The sequence below is a fragment of the Chiloscyllium plagiosum genome, unplaced genomic scaffold, assembly GCF_037043375.1.
Source record: "Chiloscyllium plagiosum isolate Xiang-an unplaced genomic scaffold, Cpla_swu_hap1 HiC_scaffold_14, whole genome shotgun sequence".
In the NCBI taxonomy this organism is placed as follows: domain Eukaryota; kingdom Metazoa; phylum Chordata; class Chondrichthyes; order Orectolobiformes; family Hemiscylliidae; genus Chiloscyllium; species Chiloscyllium plagiosum.
In genome coordinates, this window is record NW_028270152.1 from 13,685,204 (window position 1) to 13,705,206 (window position 20,003).

Sequence of the window (20,003 nt, forward strand, 5' to 3'; positions counted from 1 at the left end):
ACAAGTCCAGAAGAGGAGAAAACCCCAGTGTTCTTAGCCTCAATGCTCTTAAAATAGGAACGAGCTTACACCATGCTTGAAGAGGTCTGCCAAGTCATTGGGATGTTTATATGTTGACCTGAAACGCCCTGAAACAAATCAGACTGTGTTTACCATGACATGATCACACTGCCAAGTCTCTGAAAATGCTGTTGCCAATTGTCAGAGTCCAACCACTGATATGAGCACAAGGACCAACACAGCATTTACTTTGCTGCAGAGACGCAGGGGTTTTGTGAGGACAGAGATTGAACTTCCATTTTGTATGAATGTCAGCGTTAGAGATGCAAGTTCCTCTCAGGGTCATTTGGAACAGCTTCAGCACTGATTTAGAACACAGTGATGCTAATCAGACTTGGTCTTTAAGAACATGGTCTACGTTTTGGGTTACACCTCAGCCCCAAGCTCCTGATCCTTGGCCACCCGGGGTGCGGAAGGGTGTGGACATGTTAGAGTAATCCTTGTGGATCTGCTCCTGGGCCTGGCCAAGTTGGCCATGATCAGGGAGGTAAAAACAATGACTGCAGATGCTGGAAACCAGATTCTGGATCAGTGGTGCTGGAAGAGCACAGCAATTCAGGCAGCATCCGAGGACAGGCAAAATCGACGTTTCGGGCAAAAGCCCTTCATCAGGAATAAAGGCAGAGAGCCTGAAGCGTGGAGAGATAAGCTAGAGGAGGGTGGGGGTGGGGAGAGAGTGGCATTGATCAGATCCAGGCAGCAGGCGGTGGAGGGAGTCACATCTGCCAACTGTCTGCTCCTCTTGCGTGGATTTGTTTCTGCCCAGGTGGTGTTGGAGTGGGAGCAGTCAGGTTCCACCAATTCTCTTGACGCTTTTAGAGAGAGTGGGCATTGCAGTGGGTGCAATGTCTTGTCTCTCCCTCCAACTCTGTTTTGATTCAGAGTCATAGTCATAGAGATGTACAGCACAGGAACAGACCCTTTGGTCCAACTTATCCATGCCAACCAGATATCTTAAATTAATCTAGTCCCATTTGTCAGCATTTGGCCCATATCCCTCTGAACCCTTCTTATTCATACACCCATCCAGATGACTTCTAAATATTGCAATCGTACCAATCTCCACCACTTTCTCTCAGAGAAAGTGAGGACTGCAGATGCTGGAGATCAGAGTCGAGAGTGTGGTGCTGGAAAAGCACAGCAGGTCAGGCAGCATCCGAGGAGCAAGAGAGTTGATGTTTCGAGCATGCGCACCATTTCCTCTGGCAGTTTATTTCATACACGCACCACTCTCTGCCTGAAATGGTTGCCCCTTAGATCCCTTTTAAATGTTTCCCTTCTCACCTTATCCTATGCTGTCTAGCTTTGGAATCCTCTACCCTGAGGAAAAAGCCTTGTCTATGTAACCTATCCATGCCCCTCACGGTTATATAAATCTCTATCAGGACACCCCTCAGCCTCTGATACTTCAGGGAAAATAGCCCCAGCCAATTCAGCTTCTCCCTATAGCTCAAACCCTCCAACCCTGGCAGCATCCTTATAAACCTTTTCTGAATCCTTTCAGGTTTCACAACATCTTTGCAAAAGCAGGGAGACCAAAACTGAACATAGTATTCTGAAAGTGGCCTAACCAATGTCCTGTATAGCCACAACATGACCTTCCAACGCCAACATTCAATGCACTGACCAATAAAGACAAGTGTACCAAACACCTTCTTTACTACCTTGTGTACCCATGACTCCACTTTCAAGGAACTATGAACTTGCACCTCAAGGTCTCTTTGTTCAACAACATTCCCCAGGACCCTACCATTAAGTGTATAAGTCCTGCCCTGATTTGCCTTTCCAAAATGTACCACCTCACATTTATCTAAATTAAACTCCATCAGCCATTTAGTAGCTTGTTTACGGCAGGGGGGGGGGGGGGGGGGGTGTTGGTGTGTGGGTCAGGGTCAGCTTGAACAATGTGTCCCAGTCACTGGTATTTCAGTCAAACGTTTCTGGTTTATAAACAAAAGTTGTTCACACTGAACCAAGACTGACACCTATCATGAGTCATTGCTTGTAGTGAGGTTAGAGTCTGTCTGTATCCCAGTCTTGAGTCAGACTGGTTCTATTTCCAAAGTAGGAATTTATAAAATGTTATATGGATTGAGAGGGTTAGTACTGAGAGGGTCAGTACTGCGGAGTGCCTGAAGCTCCTCAGACCTGGTATGAGAGCAGCTTGTGATCTTGAAGCCCATCTGGTTCACTGATATCCTTTAGAGAAGGAAATCTTCCATCCTTACCTGGTCTGGCCAGACCCTAGCAATGTGATTGACTTTTTAACGGCCCTCTGGGCAATTAGGGATAGGCAATAAATGCTGGCCACCCAGTGACAATCACACCTCGTGAATGAATAAAATAAAATATAACTTGATGTCAATTTGGGATGATTGACTAAATTGAAGGAGCTACAGAGTCAAAGTTACTGCTGTAATACACTGATGCTATATGGTTTTGCTTGAAGTGATCAAGCCAACAGAAGCTGCTTAAAAGACAGCCAGCTGTACAAATATTTAGTGTCCCAGACACATTTATACGCTGTGACAGGGATACAACTTAACACGTTAAGTTAACAGCAGCCACAGCTGCTATCTCACTAAAGGGTCAAACATTGGGGATGTGCATCAAGGCCAGATTTAGAGGAGCTCAGTGATCTTGGAGGGTGGTGGGGGCTGGTGGAGGTAGGAAGACAATGAAGTTTAAACTCAAAAGCTTTTTTGATAGGGACTGGGCCTAGATCAGTGAGCTCAGAGGCGATAGCTGATCAGGAATTGATGCAAATTTGGGGACTGGGGCAACTGAAATTGTCCTGACCATTAATTTCACAATTTCCTTCTTTTTTTTGTATGGACACTATAAAACAGAAAGACCAAGGTGCTCGGAATGTATTTTCCAAGTTTTAGGTGGCAGTGGTTGAGCCAGGTGGGCTTATTGTTTTAAAGGTGCAAGCCTCATTGACAATCTTGGCTTCCAGTCAGGCGGAGAGCATCATAGGAGTAGGTTACAACTTCAGGTCAGGGCACCTCGGATGCTGGCAGGATCCACAGGGTTGGAGGGTATGGACAGCAGTTTCTTAGTTGTGTGCGAGTCCGATCTCAGGGAGGGAGAGAGTGGAGGGCTGCTCGCCTGTTACACTTGGCCCACAAGCAAAGAGAGGGACTTAGCATTCTTTTGAAGCCCTCACCTGCCTTGGATTTGGCTAAATTTCCACAGCCCTTGAGTCCCCAGCCAGGATTAAATCAATGCCTTTTATACTCACTCATGGGATGTGGGCAGCATCATTAGCTGGGCAAGCATTATTTGCAGTCCCTAAGTTCCCTAGAGAACATGGTGATGAGCTGACTCCTTGAATAGCTGCAGCCCATGTGCTTACCCACAATGCTATTAGGGATTAAGGTCCCGGAAATTGACTCAGCTGTAGTGGAGAAATATATTTCCAAGGATGGTGTGTTACTTGCAGCTGCTGGTGTTCCCATCTATCTGCTGCCCTATTGCCCCAAGCATCTTTGGTAAAATTCCGCACAGCATCCTGTAGGTAACGCATGCTGCTGCTATTGAGCATTGGTGGTGGAGGGAGTGGGCTTTTGTGGGTGTGGTGCAAGTCAGGCAGGCTGCTTTGTCCTGACTGATGTTAAGGTTTTGGAGCTGCACACTTCAAGGGAAATGTTTTATCACATTCTGAATTGTGCCTTGAAGGTGGTGGACAGGCTTTGGGGTGTCAGAAGGTTAGTTACTTGCTGCAGATTTCCTACCTCTGACCTGCTCTTATAACCAGTGTGTATATATATATATTGTTGTGGTTCTGTTCGCTGAGCTGGAAGTTTTTGTTGCAAACGTTTCATCCCCTGGCTAGGCGACATCATCAGTGCTTGGGAGCCTCCTGCGAAGCGCTTCTTTGACGTTTCCTCCGGTGTTTATAGTGGTCTGTCCCTGCCGCTTCCGGTTGTCAGTTTCAGCTGTCCGCTGTAGTGGTTGGTATATTGGGTCCAGGTCGATGTGTTTGTTGATGGAGTTTGTGGATGAATGCCATGCCTCTAGGAATTCCCTGGCTGTTCTCTGTCTGGCTTGCCCTATGATAATAATGTTGTCCCAGTCGAATTCATGTTGCTTGTTGTCTGTGTGTGTGGCTACTAGAGATAGCTGGTCATGTCGTTTTGTGGCTAGTTGATGTTCATGTATGCGGATTGTTAGCTGTCTTCCTGTTTGTCTTATATAGTGTTTAGTGCAGTCCTTGCATGGGATTTTGTACACTACATTCGTCTTGCTCATGTTGGGTATCGGGTCCTTCGTTCTGGTGAGTTGTTGTCTGAGCGTGGCTGTTGGTTTGTGTGCTGTTATGAGTCCTAGGGGTTGCAGTAGTCTGGCTGTCAGTTCCGAGATGCTCCTGATGTATGGTAGTGTGGCTAGAGCAAAACGAATGTAGTGTACAAAATACCATGCAAGGACTGCACTAAACACTATATAAGACAAACAGGAAGACAGCTAACAATCCGCATACATGAACATCAACTAGCCACGAAACGACACGACCAGCTATCTCTAGTAGCCACACACACAGACAACAAGCAACATGAATTCAACTGGGACAACACTACTATCATAGGGCAAGCCAGACAGAGAACAGCCAGGGAATTCCTAGAGGCATGGCATTCATCCACAAACTCCATCAACAAACACATCGACCTGGACCCAATATACCAACCACTACAGCGGACAGCTGAAACTGACAACCGGAAGCGGCAGGGACAGACCACTATAAACACCGGAGGAAACATCAAAGAAGCGCTTCGCAGGAGGCTCCCAAGCACTGATGATGTCGCCTAGCCAGGGGACGAAACGTTTGCAACAAAAACTTCCAGCTCGGCGAACAGAACCACTACAACGAGCACCCGAGCTACAAATCTTCGCACAAACTTTGAATATATGGCTCAGTTTCAGGCCAACATAACCCTCAGGACATTGATATTGGAGGATTCAGTGATGGTGATACCATTGAAAGTCATGGGATGATGCTTAGATGGCCTCTGATTGGCGATAGCGATTGTCTGGAATATGTACTGCCACTTGTCAGCCCAAGCCTGGATATTGCCCACATCTTGTTGCATTTGGACATCGACTGCTTCAGTATCTGAGGGAGTCATGAATGGCGCTGAACCTTGTGCAATCATTGGCAAACATCCTACTTTTGAGCTTGTGATGTAGGGATGGTCATTGATGAAGCAGCCAAAGATGGTTGGGCCTAGGACACTGCCCTAATCTCTACGTTTCTGTGGCATCATGCACCTTTTCAGCAATGTCATAGTCCAGAGTTATGGGTAGTGTGATCATCTGACCATAAAATATAGGAGGAAAGGGAGGCCATTCAGCCCATTGATTCCACTCTGCCATTCATTGAGATCATGGCTGATGTGATCAATCTCAACTCCACTTTCCTACCTTTTCTCATAATCCTCGATCCTCTTAATGATTTAAGAATCTGCTCAGCCTTAATGACCCTGATATGACAGCACTCTGTGATAAAGAATTCCACAGGTTCACCATCTTTTGAGAGAAAAATAATTTCTCCATGTCTGTATTTTAAGTGGATGATCCCTTCTTCAAAGATTGTGCCCTCTAGTCCTAGACTCTCTCACAAGGGAAAACAACCTATCTGCATTTACCCTGTCAAGTCCCTTAAGAATTCTATATATTTCCTTAAGGTCACCTTCTATATCCCAAATCTAGGCCCAATCTACTCAATGTTTCCTCATAAGACAATCCCTTTAAAACCAGGATCAAACAAGTGAACCTTCTCTGGATTGCCTCCAATAACAAATATCTTTATTTCAATAGAGGGCCCAAAACGCTTCACAGTATTCCAGTTGTGGTCTGACCAGTGCCTTTCACAGCTTTAGCAAAACCTCCCTACTTTTATACACCATTCTCTTTGAAACAAATGATCACTATTCCTCATAATTTGTGGCATTTGCACATCTACCAGTGAATTGGACCTGACTAAGGTCTGTTTAAGGTAGTATTCTAACACTCATCCTGGACTCTGCCCACTCAGTAGAATGGGTGGAGCCAAAGTTACACAAACATCAACCCCTTCAGAACGGATCCTGTTGATAGATACTCTGACATTTTTCTTTCCATCACATAGCTGTTCAGGGAACTCTCATGGTTTTAGCATTTGCCAATGGCATTGGGTTTGGAGCATTCACATATTGGCCTGTTTGGCTGTTTTATGAATGTGTCTTCAATTGTAAGGTAAGACTTGAACCCAAAGCTACTGGCTCAACCTTTGTAACTCACTCCAAAAAGAGACAGACAGAGGGAAACCGGCAAGCAGTGTCTTCCAAATGTCAGGCGTTTCCCCAGTTGCACAGTGCTATTAAAAAATACCATGACACAACAGTGACCCAGCTTAAAGTGTCATGAACCGACAGGAATTCAACACACTGAGCCCCAAGGCACCATTTTGATCTTCCACAACACAATGTAGAATCAGTGAGATTAGATAGGCCACTCTCTTACATTTTGAGTCAAAATCAATCTCGATTCTGCAGAAAAATCAGACCAGATTTGAAACGTTGACTCTGTTTCTCTCTCCACAGATGCTGCCAGACCTGCTGAGTCTCTCCTGCCGCTTCACTGCTGTGTGGACCGAAAACTTACCAGCTCTGAGGAAGTCTGCGAAAACTAAATGTAAAACTGTAGCCCTCCAGGTTAACTTTGAGGGAGCTCTCCAGCCTTTGCAATATTTTGTTAATTTCTCTCTGGGTACAGTTCATAAAAGAGAGAGTAATTACGTTGGGTGAATGGAGTCAAGATGCTGATTTACTGAATAGTGGAGTTAGCTCAAGGGACTGAGTGGCCTCTTCCACCTATCTCCCCTAATGGGAGGAGGTGATAGCCTAATGGTATCATCACTGTAGTATTAATCTAGAGACCCAGGTAATATTCTGGGGACCTGTGTTTAAATCCCACCAGGGCAGACAGTGGAATCTGAATCCAATAAGGAAAAAAGTCTGAAATTAAGAGTGTACTGATGACCATTTGTCCATTGTTGGCAAAACCCATCTGGTTTGCTAATGTCCTTTAAGGAAGGAAACTGCCATCCCAAGAAGCATTACACCTGAAACATTGACTTCTCCCCCTCCTGATGCTGCCTGGCTTGCTGTGTTCTCCCAGCCTCCTGCTTGTCTACCTTGGATTCCAGCATCTGCAGTTTTCTTTGTCTCTAATCCTAACCTGTTGTGGCCTATATGCGACTCTAGACCACACAGTAATGTGGTTAATGCTTAACTGCTCTCTGAGCAATTAGGGATGGGCAACAAATGCTGGCTTAACCAGTGACCCACTCATCCCATAAATGAATTAAGGCAAAACAAAAATAATTGTACTGGTGGATCATACCATACGGTTGCTCTCTCATTGGGAGACACAGGAGGTGTCTTGACCTGAGCGTGATGGGTAAAGTTGTGAAGGAGAGACCTTCATGCTAACTTCAGCCAGAGCATGAACTGAACCACTTTGTTAGTGCCACTTTGAATTTGCAAACCTGCTGTCCAGCCAACTGAACTAACAATACTCCACATTGATGGAGTTAATTATGCTCACCTGTGACTTTGTAAAAATGAAACAATGGAAACAGAGATCACCAGCGGGTTGGTGACAGACGCAATTTATACCGACAAACCAAAGTCTCAATTCTCTTTGCTCTGATGGAGAATAGGAGCAATAATACAGAAATGGGGTCACAAAATTCAAAGTGGTCAAATGCTCTTTAAATTAAATACTCTTTCTTTCTTATGATCCTATGCATTACATTTCTAACTATCTAGCCAGCTGACAGGTACTTTGCAGAAACAAATCATACGTCATCTCTCACCACAGTCTTCAAAAAAAGTGTTTGAAATATCTGCATGCAACTTGAAAGGCAATGTGTTGGCTTATGAAATCTGAGCTCTCCTTTTGCTGATATAGAATTCCGAGGAAACTGAACTGCCGATGAACCACAACTTTTCTAAGAATTTCAGATAAAATACGTCACAGCAATTTCCACGTAAACTAGACTGTCACTTCAATGGCTGCAGCCAATGAGATGGGCTACTTTGGCGTCTGCGCAGGTTTCACTATTGACTGGCTGGATGAGCGCAGATGTACTAGGCATTTGTTTTTGATGGTGTACTTTTCTGCTTATCTTGTGCTTTTGAAAGTGCTTGCACTTGGTCTTGGGACATCCAGTGTACAAATGAAGATCTGAACGATCCTACAGCACTCTTTTTGAAGGAGATTAGGTCAAAGGAGTTCTCTCCAGTGTTCCTTAAGCTACGTCACAAAAAACAGATTAATGGGTCATGATGGCACTGGTGCTTGTGGGAGTTTGCTTTGAGCAACACAACAGTGACTACACCTGAAAAAGCATTTTCAGCAGTCATGAAAATTTCCTCCATTCTTTCTTTCTTTAGCTCCCTCTTTCTTCCTCACTTTCCTTCTTTCTTCCTTTATCTTTCTCTCTCGTTCTTTCCCACTCCTTTCTTTTTAGACTCATAGGGTCATACAGCACGGAAACAGACCCTTTGGTCCAACTCATCCATGCCAACCAGATATCCAAATCTGACCTAGTCCTGTTTGCCAGCATTTGGCCTACATCCCTCTAAACCTTTCCTATTCATGTACCCATCCAGATGACTTTTAAATGTTGTAATTGTAGCAATCTCCACCACTTCCTCTGGCAGTTTGTTTCATTCACCTCTGAGTGAAGATGGTACCCCCAGGTCTTTTTTTGATTTTTCCCTCTCACCTTAAATCTATGCCCTCTAGCTTTGGACTCCCCCACCCTAGATGAAAAGACCTTGCCTATTCATCCTATTCAAGCACCTCATGATTTTATAAACCTCTATAAGATCATCCCTCAGATGCTCCAGTGAAAAAAACCCAGCCTGTTCAGCCTCCCATTTTAGCTCAAAACCTGTCTTTTACTTTCTTCCTGGTGTTCATTCTTTTCTTTTTCTTTCCCACTCTTAATTTTTCTCTTTTTCTTTCTGTCATTCATTTTCTCACTTTTTTTCTCTATCTTTCCCACTCTTTCTCTGTCTCTCTATCTGTCCTGTTCCTTTCTTTTTCTTTATCTTTCTCTCTTTCTTTCTGTCCTCTGTTTCTTGCTCTTGTTCATTGTCTCATTTCTCTCTCCCTCTTTATCTTTCTCTATCTCTTACTTTTCCATCCTCTTTCTCTCTCTCTCTCCATTTTTTTTCTGTCTTTTTCTCTTCTTCTCTCTTGCCTTTCCCACCCTCTGTCATTTGTTCTCTCTTTCTTTCCTATCCTCTTCGGTTTTCTTTCTCTCTTCCTTCATATCCTTCACTCTTGCCGATAAATACATGATTCCATCAGCCAGTCAACACCTGTGTTACATTGATCTGACAATAAAACCTATCGTGATCTATATCATTATTAAATGAAATTACTAGCAGGTCATAATTTCTCTTGAAAAATCGGTGGAAGAATGCAGTACCAATTACTTGCTGCACTCATCAATATCTCAAGGGCAACTAGGGTCACCGCGTCCTACAAGTGAATAAAAAAGATTCCATCCCTATTGTAATTCTATTTGATCAGCTTTGCTGACCTCGTTCACCAGCTTCATGCAAACAAGGTGGAGGCCTGAGGTTGTACTCTGTCAACAAGTCCTGGAAATTTATCAAAGCTCCTCTTCGTGCCAGGGACTCGTCAATAGTTCTTGGCTTTGTGTCAAAGTCGATGCTGGAAACTTGGTTTCTGAGTCAACAAAATATTGGTGCATTGGGTGACAGGTCTTCGGCCTGAAATGCAAACCACACGTTCCTCTTTGCACAGGTGCTGCTTTGCACGCAAAGAGTTTCCAGAATTTTCCGTCTTTACTATAATGAAGTATTGAATAACTGGTAACATTTTTATCCTTCACTATACTGATAAATAATTTGAGGTCAGTCAACTGAGAGCTCATCTTTATGGAAACAAGGTCTCAATGTGCTTTCACGCTGTCACCCCCACACTTCCCCCACTCAGTCTATTGACCCGAACCAGCTCTCCCAGTTAGCTACCACTTTGATGAGTGCTTCCACTAAGCAAGGGGGGAACAAGATGGACTTCATGCCACTGAATGGATATCCTGGGATCCCTGACACTGGCATCATCTCTGAACTCCAGCCATGTGGCTGGTCAAGTATTGGCCATCTGGAGTTACCCTTCACCTTGCATGCAGTAGAAAAGCATCCACAAGCCAACACTGCCCAGGGCACAGAGGTGGCACGACTAACCCTTCATTTAATATACAATTACACATTCCAACAAAAGACCATACGAAACAGGAGCAGGAACTGGCTGCTCAGCCCCTCGAGCCGGCTACACCATTCAATAGGATCGTGGTTGATCCAACATTCCTCACATGCACTTTCCTGCATTTTCCCCCAATTCCCCAACTGATCAAGAATCTATTAAGGACAAGGATCTCAAGGACATTTTGGTCGGCATGGACCAGTTTGGGCCGAAGGGCCTGACTCCGTGCTACAGGACTCGATGACTCTACCCTCACAGCTCTCTGTGGTAAGGAGTTCCAAAGACTCTTAACCCTCTGAGAGAAGAAATTCCTTCTCATCTCAGTTTTAAATTGGCACTCCTTTAATCTGAGACTGTGCTTTCTAGTCTCCCATGGTGGGGAACCATCGTCTCAGCATTTAGCCTGTCAAGCCTCTTAACAAACCTATGATTTTAAAAGTGATGACCTCTCGTTCTTCTTGAGAATGGGAAACTCCAGATAAATGAGGTGAGTTGGTTCTGCGTTCTTTTGCATGCAAATAGGCTTCGCATTGCTGACTAGGAACACTCCCGTCTCACTGTTGGAAAATGGGACTTCTTGCTCTTGGGTTTGAGAAGTTTCTCTCTGAGACATCTTACCAACCTTCACCCCAATGCCCACTTCATTCAGGGGCTGGGAAGATTCCGCCCATGGTCTCTAACATAGTCAGGGCTCCATTCAACTCAGTAAGTGTCGCTGAGGTGTGCAATGCCCCATCTCTTCCCAAGCCCAGACACTGTCTGCTCCAGCAACTCCTCCTCGTCACTTTTTACTGATGTAGCTCTGCAACCCCTGGTCTGTGCATGTACAGAGGTGCTCCATCTAGTGGTCTAAATGCTACGTACTTTTAAACTGTGTACCCCTTGTTCTCATCTCTCCCATAAGGAGAAACATCCTATTCACATCCTCCTTGTCAAATGTTGTCAGGACCCTACACGTCTCAATAAGATCACCTCTCATTCTTTTCAATTCCAATGGGTGAGAGCCTAACCATTAAAGCTAAGATGCACCTGCAATCCCAGAGGAGTCGAATGACCAGTCTCTTGATACATTTGTACGCTTCCTTAAATGAGAAATTCCAAAACTGTGCACTGTCCTCCAGATATTGAGGTTGTACAAGATGTTGGTGAGGCCTCTTCTGGATTATTGTGTGCAGTTCTGGTCTCCTTGTTACAGGAAGGATTATTACTAAGCTGGAGAGGATTCAGAAGAGATTTATCAGGATGCTGCCCGGAATGCAGGGCTCGAGTTATCAGGAGAGGCTGGGATTTTTTTTCACTGGAGTATAAGGAGGTTCCATGAGAAGTAACCTTATAGAGGTTTATAAAATAATGAGGAATATAGATAAGGTGAGAGACAGGTGTCTTTTCTATACAGTCAGGAATTTCAAGACTGGGGGTGAGAGGAGAAAGATTTACAAAAGACATAATGGTCAATTTTTTTACATAGAGATCATGTGTGGACTGAATTTCCAGACAAAGTGGTGGATGTGGGTACAGTTACAGCATTTAAAAAACATTTAGACAAACACATGGATAAGAAATGCTTGGAGGGATATGGGTCAAGTGCAGGCAGGTAAGACTAGTTTACTTAGGAGGTCCTGGGCCTCCTCAACCACCGCTCCCTCGCCACCAGACGCCTGGAGGAAGAACGCCTCATCTTCCGCCTTGGAACACTTCAACCCCAGGGCATCAATGTGGGCTTCAACAGTTTCCTCATTTCTCCTTCCCCCACCTCACCCTAGTTCCAAACTTCCAGCTCCGCACTGTCCCCATGACTTGTCCGGACTTGTCCTACCTGCCTATCTCCTTTTCCACCTATCCACTCCACCCTCTCCTCCCTGACCTATTACCTTCATCCCCTCCCCCACTCACCTATTGTACTCTATGCTACTTTCTCCCCACTCCCACCCTCCTCTAGCTTATCTCTCCACGCTCCAGGCTCTCTGCCTTTATTCCTGATGAAGGGCTTTTGCCCGAAATGTCAATTTTGCTGCTCCTTGGATGCTGCCTGAACTGCTGTGCTCTTCCAGCACCACTGATCCAGTACCTACTTTGGGAACATGGTTGACGTGGATTAGTTGGGCCTAAGGGTCTGTTTCCATGCTGTATGACTCTGTGACTCAATGACTCTAAAAGTCTAGAAGATGCCAAAACAGAAAATAAGGCAAAAACAGAAAGCGTGGAGTAACTCCAACTGGAGAGAGAGAGAGAGATAGCAAGAGACAGAGGGGGAGAGAGAGTTAACAGTTCAAGTCCAATCTTTACCTAAGAGAAATAGAAGACATGTCGAAAGTGCTATTGTGGAAGGTGGCATCATCAGAACAGCTGCCCAAGGAGATGGGCTCCCTGGGAGAATGGGATGGAATCCTCACAGGAAGCAGGATGTGAGGGCGCATAGTCGAGGTAACTTTGGGAGTGGGTTTGGAATGAATACTCATACACAACCTATCCCCCCAGAATTCAAAACAGAAAAGGCAACGAAGGGGATGGTGTGGATGAATTTGAGTAGGACCAAGTGAAGGTAAGATAGGATGGGGAACAAAATTGATTTATTTTTTCCAGTTCCAGACAAGAGCAGGAAGTGTTGTTAATGCAATTAGTGGATAGATTGGAGAAAGAATTATGGAGGGGACGAAGTAAGACTAGAACAAGGAATCCTTACCCTTACATTCCATTCTTCTTATTTTACAATAACACTCCACTTTTCTTTATTCCTTTCATGGCATCCCTAATTGCCCTTGGATGGACTGGCTCTCTAGGCCATTTCAGAGAGAGATTAGGAATCAACATTGCTGTAAATCCGGAGACATATGGTGGTCTGACTGGGAAAGGAAGGCTGATTTTCTTCACTAAAGGACATTAGCAAACTGTCATCATTTTTTCATTGAATTTCCCATCAGACATGTGGGATTCAAAGCCATGCTACCAGAGATTAGTCTGGGGTTCTGAATTACCACAGCGATGGCATTACTATCCCCTTCATCATCACATGCTGCACCTGGATGCTAATTTTGTGATTCATTTATTGAGGCACACAATATCCTCTGCACCTCAGCGTTCCATAATTTCTCTACAGTTAAATAAAATCTCTTTTATTCTATTCTTCTTGCTAAAGTGGACAAGTTAATATTTTCCTAAAAAAATGCTCCTTTCATTGAGGCCCAGAGCAGTACCAGCGCGGAACTCTGAGGCTGGTGATCCCGGTCCGCGATCGGTGGTGAGATGGCTGGGAATGGACTGGAGGCGAGGGATAGTATGGACCAGTGGCAAGTCCCAGTCTCGCAAACTGGAGGTGAATGGACTGGAGGCAAGATCCCATTGTGGTCAGGAGGCAGGTCCCTGACAGGTGGATTGGAGGCAAGTCCATGACACGTGGATTGGAGGCGAGTCCCAGACACGTGGATTGGAGGTGAGTCCCAGACACGTGGATTGGAGGTGAGTCCCTGACATGTGGATTGGAGGTGAGTCCCAGACACGTGGATTGGAGGTGAGTCCCTGACACTTGGCTTGGAGGCAGTTCTCTGACACGTGGATTGGAGGTGAGTCCCTGACACGTAGTTTGGAGACAGGTCCCTGACACATGGATTGGAGATGAGTCCCTGACACGTGGACGGGAGGCAGGTCCCTGACACGTGGATTGGAGGCGGGTCCCTGACACGTGGATTAGAGGCAGGTCCCTGACACACGGATTGGAGGCGAGTCCCTGACACATGGATTGGAGGTGGGTCCCTGACACGTGGATTAGAGGCGAGTCCCTGACACATGGATTAGAGGTGAGTCCCTGACACTTGGCTTGGAGGCAGTTCTCTGACACGTGGATTGGAGGTGAGTCCCTGACACGTAGTTTGGAGACAAGTCCCTGACACATGGATTGGAGATGAGTCCCTGACATGTGGATTGGAGGTGAGTCCCAGACACGTGGATTGGAGGTGAGTCCCTGACATGTGGATTGGAGGTGAGTCCCTGACACTTGGCTTGGAGGCAGTTCTCTGACACGTGGATTGGAGGTGAGTCCCTGACACGTAGTTTGGAGACAGGTCCCTGACACATGGATTGGAGATGAGTCCCTGACACGTGGACGGGAGGCAGGTCCCTGACACGTGGATTGGAGGCGGGTCCCTGACACGTGGATTAGAGGCAGGTCCCTGACACACGGATTAGAGGCAGGTCCCTGACACACGGATTGGAGGCGAGTCCCTGACACATGGATTGGAGGCGGGTCCCTGACACGTGGATTAGAGGCAGGTCCCTGACACGTGGATTGGAGACGAGTGCGGGGACACATGGATTGGAGGTGGGTCCCTGACACGTGGATTGGAGGTGAGTCCCTGACACTTGGCTTGGAGGCAGTTCTCTGACACATGGATTGGAGGTGAGTCCCTGACACGTGGACGGGAGGCAGGTCCCTGACACGTGGATTGGAGGCAGTTCTCTGAGATGTGGATTGGAGGTGAGTCCCTGACACGTGGACTGGAGGTGGGTTCCTGACACGTGGATTGGAGGTGAGTCCCTGACATGTGGATTGGAGGTGAGTCCCTGACACATGGATTGGAGGTGAGTCCCTGACACTTGGCTTGGAGGCAGTTCTCTGACACGTGGATTGGAGGTGAGTCCCTGACACGTGGACTGGAGGTGGGTTCCTGACACGTGGATTGGAGGTGTGTCCCTGACACGTGGACTGGAGGTGGGTTCCTGACACGTGGATTGGAGGTGTGTCCCTGACACGTGGACTGGAGGCACGTCCGTGACACTTAGATTGGAGGCGAGTCCCTGACACGTAGTTTGGAGTCAAGTCCCTGACACATGGATTGGAGATGGGTCCCTGACACGTGGACGGGAGGCAGGTCCCTGACACGTGGATTGGAGGCGGGTCCCTGACACATGGATTGGAGGCGAGTCCCTGACACGTGGATTGGAGGTGGGTCCCTGACACGTGGATTAGAGGCAGGTCCCTGACACACGGACTGGAGGCGAGTGCCTGACACATGGATTGGAGGCGAGTCCCTGACACGTGGATTGGAGGTGGGTCCCTGACACGTGGATTAGAGGCGAGTCCCTGACACATGGATTGGAGGCAGGTCCCTGACACCTGGATTGGAGTTGAGTCCCTGACACATGGACTGGAGGTGGGTTCCTGACACGTGGATTGGAGGTGTGTCCCTGACACGTGGACTGGAGGCAAGTCCGTGACACGTAGATTGGAGGCGAGTCCCTGACAGGTAGTTTGGAGGTGAGTCCCTGACATGGCGACTGGAGGCAGGTCCCTGACACGGGATTCGAGGTGAGTCCCTGACACGTGGATTGGAGGTGAGTCCCTGACACGTGGATTGGAGGTGAGTCCCTGACACGGGATTAGAGGTGAGTCCCTGACACGTGGATTGGATGTGAGTCCCTGACATGGGATTAGAGGTGAGTCCCTGACACGTGGATTGGAGGTGAGTCCTTGCCACGGGATTGGAGGCAGGTCTTTGACACGTGGATTGGAGGTGAGTCCCTGACATGGGGACTGGAGGTGGGTTCCTGACACATGGATTGGAGGCAGATCTCTGACATGTGGATTAGAGGTGAGTCCCTGACACGTGGATTGGAGGTTGTTCTCTGACATGTGGACTGGAGGTGGGTTCCTGACACATGGATTGGAGGTGAGTCCCTGACACGTGGATTGGAGGCAGGTCTCTGACACGTGGATTGGAGGTGAGTCCCTGACACGTGGACTGGAGGTGGGTTCCTGACACGTGGATTGGAGGTGTGTCCCTGACACGTGGATTGGAGGCAGTTCTCTGACACGTGGATTGGAGGTGAGTCCCTGACACGTGGACTGGAGGTGGGTTCCTGACACGTGGATTGGAGGTGTGTCCCTGACACGTGGACTGGAGGCAAGTCCGTGACACGTAGATTGGAGGCGAGTCCCTGACACGTAGTTTGGAGTCAAGTCCCTGACACATGGATTGGAGAGGAGTCCCTGACACGTGGACGGGAGGCAGGTCCCTGACACGTGGATTGGAGGCGAGTCCCTGACACGTGGATTAGAGGCAGGTCCCTGACACACGGATTGGAGGAGAGTGCCTGACACATGGATTGGAGGCGAGTCCCTGACACGTGGATTGGAGGTGGGTCCCTGACACGTGGATTAGAGGCGAGTCCCTGACACATGGATTGGAGGCAGGTTCCTGACACATGGATTGGAGGTGAGTCCCTGACACATGGATTGGAGGCAGGTCCCTGACATGTGGATTGGAGTTGAGTCCCTGACACTTGGATTGGAGGCGAGTCCCTGACACGTGGATTGGAGGCAGGTCCCTGACACATGGATTGGAGGTGAGTCCCTGACACATAGATTGGATGTAAATCCCTGACACGTGGATTGGAGGTGAGTCCCTGACACATGGATTGGAGGTGAGTCCCTGACACGTGGATTGGAGGTGAGTCCCTGACATGGCGACTGGAGGCAGGTCCCTGACACGGGATTAGAGGTGAGTCCCTGACACGTGGATTGGAGGTGAGTCCCTGACACGTGGATTGGAGGTGAGTCCCTGACACAGGATTAGAGGTGAGTCCCTGACACGTGGATTGGAGGTGAGTGCTTGCCACGGGATTGGAGGCAGGTCTTTGACACGTGGATTGGGGGTGAGTCCCTGATACGTGGATTGGAGGCAGTTCTCTGACACGTGGATTGGAGATGAGTCCCTGACACGTGGACTGGAGGTGGGTTCCTGACACGTGGATTGGAGGTGAGTCCCTGACACGTAGTTTGGAGGCAAGTCCCTGACACGTGGATTGGAGATGAGTCCCTGACACGTGAACGGGAGGCAAGTCCCTGACACGTGGATTGGAGATGAGTCCCTGACACGTGGATGGGAGGCAGGTCCCTGACACGTGGATTGGAGGCGGGTCCCTGACATGTGGATTAGAGGCAGGTCCCTGACACATGGATTGGAGGCGAGTGCCTGACACATGGATTGGAGGCGAGTCCCTGACACGTGGATTGGAGGTGAGTCCCTGACACGTGGATTGGACGCAGGTCCCTGACATGTGGATTGGAGGTGAGTCCCTGACACGCGGACTGGAGGTGGGTTCCTGACACGTGGATTGGAGGTGAGTCCCTGACACGTGGACTGGAGGCAAGTCCGTGACACGTAGATTGGAGGCGAGTCCCTGACACGTAGTTTGGAGGCAAGTCCCTGACACATGGATTGGAGATGAGTCCCTGACACGTGGACGGGAGGCAGGTCCCTGACACGTGGATTGGAGGCGGGTCCCTGACACGTGGATTAGAGGCAGGTCCCTGACACACGGATTGGAGGCAAGTCCATGACACGTGGATTGGAGGCGAGTCCCAGACATGTGGATAGGAGGTGAGTCCCAGACACGTGGATTGGAGGTGAGTCCCAGACACGTGGATTGGAGGTGAGTCCCTGACATGTGGATTGGAGGTGAGTCCCAGACACGTGGATTGGAGGTGAGTCCCTGACATGTGGATTGGAGGTGAGTCCCTGACATGTGGATTGGAGGTGAGTCCCTGACACATGGATTGGAGGTGAGTCCCTGACACTTGGCTTGGAGGCAGTTCTCTGACACGTGGATTGGAGGTGAGTCCCTGACACGTGGACTGGAGGTGGGTTCCTGACACGTGGATTGGAGGTGTGTCCCTGACACGTGGACTGGAGGCACGTCCGTGACACTTAGATTGGAGGCGAGTCCCTGACACGTAGTTTGGAGTCAAGTCCCTGACACATGGATTGGAGATGGGTCCCTGACACGTGGACGGGAGGCAGGTCCCTGACACGTGGATTGGAGGCGGGTCCCTGACACATGGATTGGAGGCGAGTCCCTGACACGTGGATTGGAGGTGGGTCCCTGACACGTGGATTAGAGGCAGGTCCCTGACACACGGACTGGAGGCGAGTGCCTGACACATGGATTGGAGGCGAGTCCCTGACACGTGGATTGGAGGTGGGTCCCTGACACGTGGATTAGAGGCGAGTCCCTGACACATGGATTGGAGGCAGGTCCCTGACACCTGGATTGGAGTTGAGTCCCTGACACATGGACTGGAGGTGGGTTCCTGACACGTGGATTGGAGGTGTGTCCCTGACACGTGGACTGGAGGCAAGTCCGTGACACGTAGATTGGAGGTGAGTCCCTGACAGGTAGTTTGGAGGTGAGTCCCTGACATGGCGACTGGAGGCAGGTCCCTGACACGGGATTCGAGGTGAGTCCCTGACACGTGGATTGGAGGTGAGTCCCTGACACGTGGATTGGAGGTGAGTCCCTGACACGGGATTAGAGGTGAGTCCCTGACACGTGGATTGGAGGTGAGTCCCTGACATGGGATTAGAGGTGAGTCCCTGACACGTGGATTGGAGGTGAGTCCTTGCCACGGGATTGGAGGCAGGTCTTTGACACGTGGATTGGAGGTGAGTCCCTGACATGGGGACTGGAGGTGGGTTCCTGACACATGGATTGGAGGCAGATCTCTGACATGTGGATTAGAGGTGAGTCCCTGACACGTGGATTGGAGGTTGTTCTCTGACATGTGGACTGGAGGTGGGTTCCTGACACATGGATTGGAGGTGAGTCCCTGACACGTGGATTGGAGGCAGGTCTCTGACACGTGGATTGGAGGTGAGTCCCTGACACGTGGACTGGAGGTGGGTTCCTGACACGTGGATTGGAGGTGTGTCCCTGACACGTGGATTGGAGGCAGTTCTCTGACACGTGGATTGGAGGTGAGTCCCTGACACGTGGACTGGAGGTGGGTTCCTGATACGTGGATTGGAGGTGTGTCCCTGACACGTGGACTGGAGGCAAGTCCGTGACACGTAGATTGGAGGCGAGTCCCTGACACGTAGTTTGGAGTCAAGTCCCTGACACATGGATTGGAGAGGAGTCCCTGACACGTGGACGGGAGGCAGGTCCCTGAAACGTGGATTGGAGGCGAGTCCCTGACACGTGGATTAGAGGCAGGTCCCTGACACACGGATTGGAGGAGAGTGCCTGACACATGGATTGGAGGCGAGTCCCTGACACGTGGATTGGAGGTGGGTCCCTGACACGTGGATTAGAGGCGAGTCCCTGACACATGGATTGGAGGCAGGTCCCTGACACCTGGATTGGAGTTGAGTCCCTGACACATGGACTGGAGGTGGGTTCCTGACACGTGGATTGGAGGTGTGTCCCTGACACGTGGACTGGAGGCAAGTCCGTGACACGTAGATTGGAGGCGAGTCCCTGACAGGTAGTTTGGAGGTGAGTCCCTGACATGGCGACTGGAGGCAGGTCCCTGACACGGGATTCGAGGTGAGTCCCTGACACGTGGATTGGAGGTGAGTCCCTGACACGTGGATTGGAGGTGAGTCCCTGACACGAGATTAGAGGTGAGTCCCTGACACCTGGATTGGAGGTGAGTCCCTGACACGGGATTAGAGGTGAGTCCCTGACACGTGGATTGGAGGTGAGTCCTTGCCACGGGATTGGAGGCAGGTCTTTGACACGTGGATTGGAGGTGAGTCCCTGACATGGGGACTGGAGGTGGGTTCCTGACACATGGATTGGAGGCAGATCTCTGACATGTGGATTAGAGGTGAGTCCCTGACACGTGGATTGGAGGTTGTTCTCTGACATGTGGACTGGAG